The following is a 15,205-nucleotide window of genomic DNA, read 5'->3' as shown; positions in this document are numbered from 1 at the left end:
TATTTTAAATTTATTTACTTATTAGTTTTTTAGCATATTTTAAACCGATTTGAGTAGAACAAATTTTACTTAGTATTATTATAAATTCGTATATATGTAAATAGCATTGTCGGTTGTGTTTTTTACATTTTTTGATCCTCTTATTAAGCGATAACAATAATCCAGAAAACATAAGTAAATATGATCACATATAGAGAGGCTTTCATCGAAGCTACTCAAAAATTATATACTAATATTCCTACAGAACATTCAATGTAACCACACACAAAAAGTTAACTCACAGAACAATACTATTGGTAGCTCAGCACAAAAACAATCAAAGGATTAATAAACAAGAGAAACGATGAAACAATGGGTGAAAAAAAAAGAAATAAAACTAAAATTAATAACGAAAGAATAACTGAAATTGAACGAAATAAAAGAACGAATTGATGGGTAACACTCAGTTGATGCAGTTCAAACTCCGAGAAACCCGAGCTGATCAGGAATAACATAAGCATGCTCAAAAATAGGCTACAGCCTCTGAAGATCGCAAAAATTATAGTCAAAATAAGTAATAAACTTACCGGTATATTATATGATACTTCATGTACCGATTTACCTGGTTTCAGTACCGTAACCATTTGTGAAACTTTCCTCTCCGTCGAGAAGCACGTAGTATACAGGATACCATTAAAGACGTGTGTTACGTACAGGTGGCTATGGAAGGAAGCAGAAGTAGCATTTTGTTAACAACTAAGTCAAAACCTGGGGCCTTCTATGAATCCTGCTTCTTCCTGATTACTTTCAGAGCATCTAATGACGAAAATGGTTTAACAGGAAGATTCAGAGGAATCAGGCTGCTCAAGAATTCGAGAATCTTCTCCTCATTAGCCTCCTGAATGTCACGCACCTCAAAGACCTTATTCAGGTAAGCAGAAAATCGGTTAGCCTTCACTTCGTAGCTCTGAGCCCGTGACCCATCCAACATCCTCTAAGAAGGAAATGAGGGTGAAAACCGCGTTGAAGATTTAAAAATTCTAGGTGGCTCTCCACAAGGAGTAGCTTTCTACGCCAAGAAAAAAAAATTCTTGAGCTAATTTTTAAATATCTCGTTTTTAACAGACCTAAGTAAATGTTTCAACCTACGAGCAGCCCTGTTCAAAGATGTCCATCCGCTGGGCTCCTGAAACATTACCATTTCCTCCTCACCTCCCTTTACTAACAATAAAGTCCATCATCTCCCACTGGTAATCCGTTCCTCCCTGCTCCTCAAACCGAGATGTTAAGCACCAAACAGCTTCTTGCAAGACTGAAGTAAAACACTGCGCCGCTTTGGCGATATCAGCAAAACATTTCAATGGCACAAACACAACCAGTTCTCTACGCACCTTCGATACAAGACTCAATCGGTCCTGTTGTTATGGAGAACAGGCAATTTCCTTTTCTTTATCATCATACTACTAATGGTAAGCAGGACAGGGGAATCTATCTAATTGTAGCTATTTCTAACCTCATTGTATAAATAAATAATTCTTTTTTTTAACGGAAGTAATATTTTTTTATTCAAATATACTAGAATTCGGCAAAATGAGTTATTTGAAAAACACGAATAGATTAATGATTTTCATAAAAAAAAAAAAATTACTCCAAAAAATTATATTATCTAGCAAAGTTGTCTGTCAAAGTTTTAGAGTGAACGTCAAGAAGCAGACACTAACGTAACTATGATTCTTCGTATGTTTAACTAAGAAACAAGAAAATGAATTTTTTTTTTTAACTGATTTCACTATAACGATTTTTTTAACACTTGTGTATTTTTATAGTTTTTACGATAATAAAAAAATTCTTTTCCTTTTAAGTAAAAAGATAAAAAAATATTTTTTTGAAAGTTTACTAACTAAAATCAACAGTAAATTAATTTAAGAAATGGAAAAAGAAAGTAAAACAAGTGAAGTTACCTCGATTAACTGATGTTCGTTTGGAACAGAGTTGGTAAAACTGGATACTATCCAAAAATATCAGTAACTAACAAGGTCTATGCCAAGAACTGAAATGGAAGTATCCAAAAATGCTTAAACAACCGATAATGTCTTGAATAGTAACCCACCGGGAACGAAGTCACTGTATGCCAACTTCATTACAATTTTTACGAATTTCATTTTCAACTGAATTTTTATCTCATCTATCTTCTATATAGTTTAGGGATGCTCTTGATGAGAATGATGTAATACATTTAACTCAAATCAGATACATCTGCATTTAGTTTGGAAAAAAACACGAAAAAATGATTTCTATATAAAAACGCAAATACTAATAAAAAAATAAAACAAAAATGTCATCCTAATATTCTTTTGTTTTCATGGCAAAGTTTAACCATGAATTACACATTTTCCAATAAATTTCTATAAGATTATAGGTTTTAAGTTGACAACTTAAGATGATTTAGATTATTTGAATTTGATGAATCGTCTTCCTCAGACTATCACATAAGACATTCGACATCGACTATTCACCAGAAGGAAAATTCGCGAGGTGCATATCCCATTAATGAAGTGAATATTCAATTGTTACTCGGCGTATTATCCATTCAGAAAAAATTTAACCGATGTATTCTTTAACTTGCTTCAAAATATAAATTTTACCATTGCTGAAGACCATTTAATAACTCGTAAATAACAAATTCCCCATAAAATCTCAAGAAATTAATTGTCTATAGCACTTTCGTAGAAAGAAATACGAACTAGAAACTTTTATTGTGATCCCATATCAAACATGAACTTGCATACAATAAATAAATTTCTTTTCACCGGGAATTTTGTAAGACTATAAACACAATTATAATGGTTTATTAAGCCATTTATCTTTACGTATTCTTCATTAAACCGTATCGCCAAGTTAAAAAATTTAGAATATCCTTCACAACAAATAACAAATTTCTCTCAAATTCCACCCTTTTATCAAAATCATCTCCTCAAAGCGCATAAAGTAATTAGATAAATAATTCTTGAATTTAAATTCCTTTAGAATGTAACAAATAATTTAATAGCTGAAACTTATTTTTTATGTTCAACAAATTTTCATTAAGAAATAAGAAATATATTTTAAATTAATAAGCTAAAAAGTACAAAGAAACTGACACTTGTCCCTTTTTTTTACTTTAAGCAAAGTACTACCAACCAAAAAGTTAATAAAACTGCGATGAACGAAAAACTTAATAGATAACGCTTAAAGAATAGTAATGCAGCTTTTTTATAGAATAATTAATTTATATTAAGGTAAGCGTGGAAAACACATTTAATTTGTAAAGACGTTTATAAATTATTTCTCGGAAAAAATTAAATTATTTATAAACATTATGATAGAGCATAAAACCTTAAAGAAATTTTTAGTTTCAGAAAATAAATCCAACTTCTTCACTAAAAACAAATTCACAAGCCGAATTTTTTTTAAAATTATTTTTTTGTATTCAAGGAATATCAATGCGTTTAGTATAATTATTTTAACCATTTAAATACTGAAATTCTATGAGTATTTTATTAGTAGAAAATCTACAGTCCCTTTTTAAATTTCCTCGGATAATAAGCGAATATTGCGAACTAAAGGATTTACGAATAAAATAAAGTTTATTTTTTGCGCGTTCTTTCTTTTCGATTATTTAAGATTTGAGTTACAATACACCCAAGAACAAGTGGCTTATGCAACGATGAAAATGGGTAGATTATAGTGAACGAGTGAACGTTGTTCAGATAGAAAAACGAAAAGACAGTTTCTACTATTTGTGTGAAGTTCCCTCAAGAGGAAAAGTTAAAGAAAAGTATTACAGGAAGCTTAACGAAGGCAAAGTGATGTCGAATTGATGTCAAAGATTGAACCTAAGCAATTATGTCGAATCAATGTTAGTAATGCCGGTAATCAAAATGTGTTCAAGCCTTAATTACTCGAGTCAAACCAAAGCTGTTCTGTAGAATTAAGCGCGAAGGGAGTCGATCGCTTTCCCTGCCTTATCAAAGTGATTTAAGCAGCTGAACTTAATTATTTGCGCAGCACCTTTAGGATAGGTTCAGATTGTACAAATCATTCCTATGGTGCATAAAACAAAAAAACCGGATAATGGATCCAACCAACACACGCGCGCGCGCGAGCGTGCGCGTGTGTAGGTTGAAATGTGTGTGATTTAAATTGAAGAAATATAACAAATCACTTGTGAAAACTGAGTTATAGAAATTATTATTGCTAGTACTTAAACTAGTATTTTTAGTATAATAAATTAGCTGCAATTTTTAAATAGGGAAAGTTATATTACAACTTTAACTATAATTTTCAGTAAAAAAAAAGAAAGTAAGACTATACTATTGGAAACTCCATCACCAAATACGTACACTACTACTACTACTACTACCACATGTCACACAAATATATTCAACTATGAGCACACACACACACATGCACAACTACTAGCTATCAACTTTACATCTGGCTTCAACGATGATAGATTTATTACTGCCGCATCAGAAACATAGACCCGGAAGGACACTCCCTTAAATATTTTCCCACCATCTGATATACATAAAATAACCCTGTTAGAATCAATCCCCTTAATAGAAACACATAAGCTTCCATATCATATTTTGGTTACGTTAGGTTAACCGTTTCGGACTCTTGTTTTGAGACGGTCATCTATTATTTAATACCTGATTACAATTTATTATTAAAAAAATGATAATAATTTGATTTGATGCTACGACCCATTTCTTTCTGGTCTTTATTCGTATAAAGACTCGTGTATTACTCGTACATATTATAATTTAAACGTATTAACTAGATATTGTATTTTCAGATTTAATACACATTTATTCCTATTTACTTCCTAAGTACAAAGTAAAGGAAGTATTATGATCGCGAAACGGGTTTCAAATTTCAACGGAAATATCCATTTTGACCACCCCTGAATCCATTTTGACTACTTTCAGCAAGACGTCTGTACGTACGTATGTATGTACAAATGTACACATGTACGTATGTATGTATCTCGCATAATTCAAAAACGATTAGCCGTAGGATATTGAAATTTTGGATTTAGGACTGTTGTAACATCTAGTTGTGCACCTCCCCTTTTGATTGCAATCGACTTGACCGAAAGTGTCCAAAAAAGACAAAAATCCAAAATATTTAAATTTTGGACTCTTTCTTAACTGCAGTAATAAACCCTCATCGAGATCTTTTAAATCCTATATATCTTTTCATCTTATATATCATAAGTGATACTTATTTTCATTGTTCTAGTGTTATAGCCAAATAAAATGTTAATTAATGAAATATTTGGATATTACAAGGGGAAGGCACATCGGTTCGAATTAAATTTCATCTCCTTTTTTGTAACTATTTTTTAAATTTAAATATTTTGATTTATTAATAATTATTAACCTCTGATTGTAAAAAAAAATACGATAGATAATAATTCAATAATAACAATTAAAAAAAACCAAAAAAAAATAATGGTTATTAATGAAACAAAATTTTATGTACTTTTCATTTTAAAAAAATGTGTTTATGAAATTTAATAAGCTACATGTGAAAGAAAGTCATGTGATGCCCACATCAGATTTTTATACTGTTTAAAGGAAATTTTTTATTGGAAAAAGATAATATTTCTTTTTACACTAGACATTAATATCTGAGAAATGGAAATTAAAAAACCATTATTAACTAGATACCTTTACTTTTATGTTGGAAATTATACAATAATTTACCTTACAAAATAATTTACATTAACTTAATTATACATAATTAATGTATAATTTACATTAACTTATTTTATCAACTGCCATATTTAAATTATTAATCTAATAAGTGTAATCTGATAATCTGATTAAATGTAAATATTTCATAAGAAAATAAACACGCAAGAAAATACATGTATGCAACATAGACAGCGCGCGCGCGCACACACAAATTACAAAATAATAATATTTAGAAAAGAAGAATACTTTCCACGTTTCTGTTATTTATTTAAATACCGGGAATTACCTTTGACGATAAAACTCCCAAGTACAGAAGAAAAATTATGCCAATCATTTATTAAATTCACTTTCTACTGACTAATAACGTAAAAATGATTTTTATTACTAAAAGAAGATTTTTCAGAACTAAAATGAAGAAGAGAATACAAATATTATCATCATTTACGGATAAATACATCTAGTACCAAATAATACGAACACAAAAAATTTTAGACCAATACATATTTTTCCGGTTAACTGGTGAATACTAGTAGTCATTTTTGTAAAAACATTTAGTATATGGTACACATAAAATGAGTAATTATTCTAAATGTAAATCGAAAGCGAAGAATTTATATATCTTCTATATATATAAAAATGAATATTTGTTTGCAAAAATAAAATATTTGTAATAAAAATGAATATTTGTTTGTTTGTCCTGCATGCGTTCCAGTACCATTCATCCGATTGCGATGAAACTTTGGTCAGTTGTACACACGCCCACGAAGGTTTGTGAATTATTCTAGACTCGCTAGGTGATGCTGGGATCGAGATATTTCGAAAAATGTATTTACGGGCCGATTTAGCTCATATTCAGAATATATAAGTTACGTGAAAAGAAATATTTCTGGATAAAACGGACTCAACCCACCAGCTTGGTCTAGTGGTGAACGCGTCTTCCCAAATCAGCTGATTTGGAAGTCGAGAGTTCCAGCGTTAAAGTCCAAATAAAGTCAATTATTTTTACACAGATTTGAATACTAGATCGTGGATACCGGTGTTCTTTGATGATTGGGTTTCAAATAACCACACATCTAAGGAATGGTCGAACTGAGACTGTTCAAGACTACACTTCATTTACACTCATACATATCTTCCTCATTGATCCTTCGAAGTATTATCTGAAAGCTAATTACCGGAGGCTAAACAGGAAAAAGAAAGGATAAAATGGACTCGCTTGATGACACTGGGGTCGAGATATTTCGAAAAAAATTGTATTTTTTGGTTCGATTTGGGCCATATTTCAAATCAAATATTTAAATTTAAATATTTTAGAGAAAATAGAAGAAGGGAAAAACAAAAAGGGAACAAGGTATAGCGGAAAAGAATTAAAGAAGGGAAGGTGATGAAGAAGTGAAGAGGGAAAGAGATAAAGAGGGAAAAAGGGAAAGGTCAAATTTGGTGATGCTCCGTAATGTTCAGTTTTTTAATGTTTTATGAAACTTTCATTTGTGTTCATTTAATCTATATATATATATATATATATATATATATAGGAAAAATATTTATATTTTCTGTGTTGACCGACATCAGCTTTAATTCTTATTTTATACCTATCCTGTTTGGAAGGGAATGATGAATCAATTATAATGTAATCAATAATCTGATCGACAAGTTAATAACCTTCCGTAGAGCCCATCGCGCTAGGAATAGAGAGGGTGGTGTAGCTACCGGGATCGTTACAAGGCGGGTATCTTCCCCTACGAGGGTCAGGATGCTAAAATTAATACATTTTCTGGAGAGTGCGTAAGCAACATACGAACAAGTATGATGTTTGATTAGAAGCGTCTATAGGCGCTTCCTCTTTCTTCATATTCATTGGCAAACATTTCTTTTTTCCACACATTCAGAAACCCTTTAAAGGGACAAATCATTGGATATTACATGTGAAGTGGTAAAAGTACTCACACATAACATGTTTAATAAGAAAAATTAATAATATGATTAATTTAAAAAAAAATTATTTCGTCATCTACATGCTCAGAAACGAATTAGTAAAAATATTCCAGAGATAAAAATTTAATAAAATAAATCTAAACATTCTTCAAGGAAATTATTTTTAAATTTGAATGGTTTCTGTTAGCGATACTCTAATTTTAAACGACACACAGTCAAAAAAGGACTTTAATAAAACTTTTCGAAGGACAACATAAATTTTGAAACAGTTCATATTATAAGTAAATTAAATATTAAAATAAGCTACATGTAACAAGAGAAAAACCAAAAAACCATGGCTTTTTACCAAATTATATTTCTTGAGTTTTATAGCTTATATTTTATACCCTTAATTTTGTTACAAATTATTGTTATTATATACTTCTCTTTTTTCTGTTTTATTTGACTCTTTACGCAATGAATTTTAAATAATTATTTATTTAATTTAAAAATATGGCTTCAATTACATCAAAATTTAAAAAAGCTGATTGTAATGCCTAATTTTGGAACACGTAAATACAATTTTTTCCCTTTTTCTGTGGTTGTGAGGTGGGGAAGAAAATCGTATCGAATCTGGCAATATCAAATATGAAACTGGAGGAATAAAAATCGCTTTATCAGTTTTGTTTTCTGCGAAATAAGCCATCATTTCCCGTTACTTAGTTGAATTATTAGTAAAATAAAATGGAAAACAACTAGTTATACTTTAGTATACAACATGATTTTACAAAGATTATTAACTTATAACAATTAAAACTCTGTCATTTTTTTCTTTTTTATATAAAACAGTTCATCAGCAATATTCCATGCAGAAATGTAATCACAACTATGAAAATGAAAAAAAAAACAAAAGATTTTAATAGAAATATTCATACAAGTAATCATAAGATAGATAGAATAGGTGTTGCGTTCACCAACGATATATAAATAAAAGAAATATAACAGAGCTGAATTTTATAAAAATTATAATGAACTTTCTGTTAAAAGTAAGTAAACTTTTCATAAACAACAAAAGAATTATAAAAACAGTAAACTGTCAAACACTTCTTATATTTTAAAGCATAAAAAATATTGTGAATTAAACACACAGAAAAAATAGATTATACAGGGCGTTTTATAATGTTCTTCGGAGTTTCGAAAATTCATTAAAAAAAACTATTTCACTTATAAGAATAAAACAAGTACTGTACGAAAGAGTACTTCAAATAGTTTTTTTCCACATAAACTAGGCAGTCAGTAAACCACTTGCTCGCTAGAAGTCGACAGTAGAGAAAATGGCTGCCATGGGAAGCGAGAAGTCGTTTTGTGAGTTAGAATTTCACTTGTCAAAGTCAGTAACTTCTGTGCAACGTGCGTTTCGGTTATAAACAATTCAGTGAAACTGTTTGCTTGTGCAAGCGAAAATCAACCGGTCGTCCATCAACCTCAGAAGTCAATGTCGAACGTGTGCGTGCAAGTTTCATTCGCAGCCCGTCAAAATCGACTGCCGCTGCAGGCAAAGAATTAGGAATTCTGAAAACAACAGTGTGGAGAGTTCTCCGTAAACGTTTATTATGCAAACCGTACTATCTTCAATTAATCCAGCGTCTTTCTGATGGAGATAAAACACGAAGGCTCGATTTTTGTTTACAGATACAGGAAAAGATGTTGTTAGATGAAGGTTTTCTAAACATAATTTTCAGCGATGAAGCCACTTTCCATATTAGCGGCAAAGTAAACCGTCATAACGTGCGAATTTGGGGAACTGAAAACCCACACACTTAGGTGGAACACATTCGGGATTCTCCGAAAGTAAACGTTTTTTGTGCGATCTCTCGTGAGGCAGTGTATGGGCCGTTCTTTTTTATGGAAAAGACAGTAACCGGTATGCTATACCTGGATGTGTTACAATTATGGCTTATGCCTCAGCTACCCAACGATTTCACTTTCCAGCAAGATGGTTGTCCTGCCCGTTTTCATAACGAGGTTCGACAGCACCTTAACACAACATTACCTCGGCGCTGGATAGGACGTGCATCTGAAGAAGACCAACACATTATGCTGTGGCCACCATGATCACCAGACCTCACGCCATGTGATTTCTTTCTCTAATCCCAGAGAAAGATAAGGTGTTTATCCCACCAATGCCACACGATATCGTTGAGCTAAAGGATGGCATAATCAATGCAATCAACTCTACGAAAATGACACGTTAGAATGAGTTTGGCAAGAGCTAGACTTTCGTGTTGATGTGTGCTGTGTCACCAGAGGAGCACATATTGAACATTTATAGATTTTAACAAAAACTGAGTCCCTGCATCACCTCGTACAACTTTCATTTAGGTAAATGAAATATATTTTTGTACTGAATTTTTGTAACTCCTAAGAACATTATGAAACACTCTGTATATAATGACCCAAGATTTTACGTTTAATCCTTAATTCTGGTCGGCTCACTTTTGACTTAACTAATATTCGATGAGAAATTGATGAGTAAAATTACCAATTTTGTAGTGTAGTTTCTGATTTAATACATCAGAGTTGTAGGCGACCATTAATTCTGAGAAAAAACATACCTTAATAGTCTCTGTAATGTGTTTATAAAATTTGTAATGTGTTTATAAAACAATGAATTATCTTGCTACCGATTCTAAATATTGTAATTCAATAATAAATAACGCTTCAAACAATTTTTTTTGTTGATTTTATCAGGTTTTGGAAAATTTAATTTTTAAGAACTACTTGTCCCGTTATAAAAAAAAAATTACTCAACTTTACAATTATAGTGCTAGAGCGTAAACGTAATTTACATATTATATGAGAATAAATTCTATTATTAAAATTATTTTGTGATTTAATTTTCAGTCGGTATTTAACTACTTAAATACTATTTTACCTACTTAAATACTATTTTCATTCTATTTTACCTGATTTAAATGTAAAAAAAAAAAATAGTAATTTAATTTAAAAGATTAGAAATCACTAAAACTAGAAAGAAATAGCTTTCAATTTTATTGATAGACTCAAACTAAATTTTTCATTTCATATGTTATTTTAATGATTTTTATAGCGAGGAAGATTGTTTTACGAAAATGAAAATTCTTGAAAGGTTGGCTACATTTTAAAACACGCATGGAGAAATGAACTTCCTAGGCCTTCCTAAATCTAGGCCTATATCATCTAGAAACAACAATCCATTTAGCCGATATATCTATTTTTAATAATAAAAAAAGGTAATGTTTCATTAAAATGATTAATCACTTATGTGTTTTTGTTCTTTGACCTTAATTTCAGTATTAATTGTTTTAGAAAATTAAAAAAATTTAAAAAAATATTTATAAAGTAATAAGTCGATCTTTTTCTTTAAAAACGTTTATTTTATTTTCAAATATTTTAGTCGAATTTTAAATTTTAATGTTTATAAAAAACGCTGCCTGTATGAAAAGAGCGTTAAAAGACCATTAAACCCAAAAAAACGCAAAATTTGTTTTCTGGTAAAAATTAGAAAACGAATCAGGGGAAACGAAAAAATAATACTGCTACCATATGCTAAAACTCCTTTAAATGTCAGAAAAAATGGATTATTTTGTTACCCTAAGTTATGATACCCTAATTTATTGGATATTCGAGTAATTATATCATAATGAAATCAGTTTATACATCATTATGCAATAAAATCCAAAATACTAATCAACGGACACTGAAAAAAAAAAAACCGAAAAGTATATTTTAATATACGTAAAAAATCATTTTTTCATATAAAAGACTTTTAATTTATGCTATGTGTAAACAACGAACAACTTTCAGAGAACAAACTTTCAGAAAAATATAATAACAATCTTTGAAATCGGTTCACCACACTAACTAGACCCACTTAAAGAATGGGTCTTGTATTCATATACATAGAAAAATTACAAACAGGGCAAACTACAAACCTCTTTTCTTATTGAAATCGGTTAAATATACCGATAGGTTGGTCTATGCTACCCAAATTCTTAAATAATGTTAAATAAAGGTAATTTATATGTGAAATATAGAGAATACTTTACACATAAAGGCCAGAAAATATATTCTTACTTATTTATACAACAACGGGCTGACGCCCAATAACATTTAATAATGACGATGGATGATGAGTTCTGAAGGGTGTGAAAAATTTCATGTTAGAGTACCAGTCCCGATCATATTCTATAAATACTGCGTATTTTCACGAATAAAAATGTAAAAAAAGGAATTAACTAAACACTAACTCACAAGTATTATGGTATTATATAAGTTAACCACTTAATTGCACAGAAATTGATATCAATCTGCCACAGAAACATTTTATTTGAATTCTAAATTTCCGAATGTTTAAGAGGAAGAAATAATATTTTATTTTATATACGATTTCACTTGAGGTGTCTCAAAGAAGTCCTTAGATTTATTTCACAGGGATTAATTTTTTGCATTCTAATTTGCATGTTTTAATCTCGTGATATCAGTCAGATTGAAACTTAAATGAAATTCAAATATTTAAATGTTATACGAAACTAATTTCCGATCCGGTATTGATTTTGACTTGTGGGCATCAAAAGTAATAAAAATACTTAAATACTTAAATAATAAAGGAAAAATGAAACATGCCTATAAAATTTATTATTTATTTTAATATCAGTAGTAAAAGAGATAGAGTATTTCGGAATACCTCATTATTCAGCAAAGGCCAATTACTTGTCCACGTATTAATCAGAGAAAAAAGCTATAATTACAGTGATGTTTTTTTTTTTGTTTTTTAATAGAATTTTCATAGTTATTATAATAAATATATTTAATAATATGTTCATTCATTATTTGTTTATTGTTCATTTATATACTCAAGAAACAAACAAATCCAATTAAACAAAATAGTATCAAAAGAGAATTGGTTATTCAATAAAAATAATAATTCACACTGAATAACAAATCACTGATATACAAAATATCAATAAACCAATGTGGATGTATAGCATACAATACTGGAGTATATCAAGTCACAACAATATTGAGACATTTCGCAATTATAATCAAAAACTTTTCGAATCAAAACAATCTCACACCGGTTTAGTAAATTATTCATTTTACGTTATGTTACAGAATTAGGTATATGCAAATTTAATTTCTTTAGCTGAATTGAAATATTAAATAAAATTAAAGTTTTACTTTAATTTTATTTAATATTTCACCGTTAGGTATTGCTTAAGAGGATGAGATGAAATGACAATTTTTTTAGCGCGTGAAAATGCCATGCCTGACCGGGATTCGAACCGGGACCTCCGGATGAAAGGCTGAGATGCTAACACTCGCGCATATAAAACCTGTTTTGAACAACCATAAATAAATATAATTTCAATCAGTCTTTAAATTTTGATGCTTTGAAATGGGCATCAGTTTAAAACAACTAAGAAACTTATTCGCCCAAAATCTGACAAACTTCATAGTTAGAATTTTAATAAGAACAATCAAAAACTGTTGTTACTCTTTAATACTGATTTTTTAATTCCATCTTAATTTTTTTATAAACGTTTTTGTAAATTTTAATATTATTTCTATTTAATACATGGATAGTATTACTAAATAAACTGGCTATATGCAAAAAGTATGTTCTCAAGAAACATAAATAGCTCGAAACTGCTTCTGGGTAAAATTTAGAAAAGGATAATAGAAAATCATCAAAATGAGGTTAACGTGAGTGAGGAATATATATTAAATAATCCACTAAAATTGCTTGAATTTTTGGGCTAAAACACTTTCAATCACAAAATCAGTTTCGGGTATATTTAGTTATTGTATAAGAATTCAGTGTTAAGCAATGATGACAGCAAAAAATTAAATATATATTTTTACACAAAAAATTACTTTTTCTAAATACACGATTTAAAAATATTTCCTCTTAAATTGTCTGGAAATATAACAGGGGACCGCCAAAGAAACTTCCCCTACAAAAAAAATAAAATCGGTGAGAAATAACCATTGAATGTGTTAAAAAAAAAATTAATTAATTCAACTAAACAAAAACCACGATGTTGAAACGTAATAGTGTATACACTATTTATATCAATAATTAAATTAAACTTTAAAGAATCTACAGCATTAGAAGAGCCAATTAATACATAAACGTTTCTTCTATGTTTAATGTTAAATTTCAGAAATATGTTAATTTAAAATTGTTTAAGTAATTTAACAGACTCTTACTAAATTGAATCCTGGATTTTTTCCTATGATAATGTAGGTAAAATTACTACAATGATTACAGTTAAAATTATCAACAGTTTGCATAAATATAAAATGGAATATATCTGTCTATTTAAAGTAGAAAGCATTTCCAAGTAAAATTCGTATAATATATAATATTCCGGAATTTGTTTTTGCTATTTGTTCTACTTTTTATCACAAAAAAATCGATAACGAAAGTGGGTACTTACGTATTGTATTAGCACGTCGACCAATAAATTGCAAACTTTTGGGTTATTGTTTATATCACCTGATATAACCATTATAATACCATTTATATTTATTTATTTTATAAATTTAATTTAACCAAACTTAACCTACGCTCGCTTCGCTCCCTAACCTTGATTAATTAACACGATGTTAGCGAGCGAAGCGAGCGTAGGTTAAGTTTTGTTAGATATATATAATTATAAGCAATAATGCTTATATTTTTAAAATGTAAAATATGATACTGATCCCGTAAGTTTGAAGTATTTTCAAAGTTACGGGATCATTATGGTTATGGTTGACGGGCTAACACATAAGTATGCGAAAATAGATAGATTTCGTGACGCAAAAAATATTTTAAAAACAACTAAATTTGCCGTTTAAGGAATAAAAAAACTAATAATAAAAGAGTGAAGTTTAAAATTTCAAAGAAATGTTAAATTTAAAAAACTTTTTACTTCATTTTAAAGCAAATTTACTTCTAATAAATCTTAGAAATATCCTGATAAGTCTACAGAAAATGATCTCTAAATGCTATGCCATAAAGAAAATCATCAGCTGCTATACCTAAACATCCCCCGCTTAGGCTCCATTAGATAGCCTTCATTTCCCTTAAAATTAGTAGCCCTAGTAGAGAAACTATACCGATTCATTCTTAATTATACCTTAAAAAATTGGAAGTTAAATGTTTTCTTTTAAGCCATTTAAATAATTATACTGGAGGATCTTTGCCTTAATAATAAAGGTTTCATTTTGAAAGCAAGACTGCATTTTGTCTTTTGCAAGAACTTATTTTGAATATAACTTAATTACGTAAAATCGATCTTAGCGTTTTGATGTTACAACTGATAGTTAATTAGATATCCTTAAGAAATAGATCTCCTTATATAGTATGACTTTAGGCTTTATCTAAACAAAACTTAATATTACCTTCAAATCAAACAATATATTTTAGAAATAGAACTGTCAATGCATCTAATGGGGATCTTAATTCAGCGGAAAATAGGTAATCCAACCTCAGATTCGTATTTAAAAAATTTAGACTGATTTTATTATTACATTAATTTATT

The sequence above is a fragment of the Lycorma delicatula genome, chromosome 3 (genome assembly GCF_047948215.1).
Source record: "Lycorma delicatula isolate Av1 chromosome 3, ASM4794821v1, whole genome shotgun sequence".
NCBI classification, from domain to species: domain Eukaryota; kingdom Metazoa; phylum Arthropoda; class Insecta; order Hemiptera; family Fulgoridae; genus Lycorma; species Lycorma delicatula.
The sequence above is the reverse complement of the archived record's forward strand: the minus strand, read 5'-3'. Positions refer to the sequence as shown.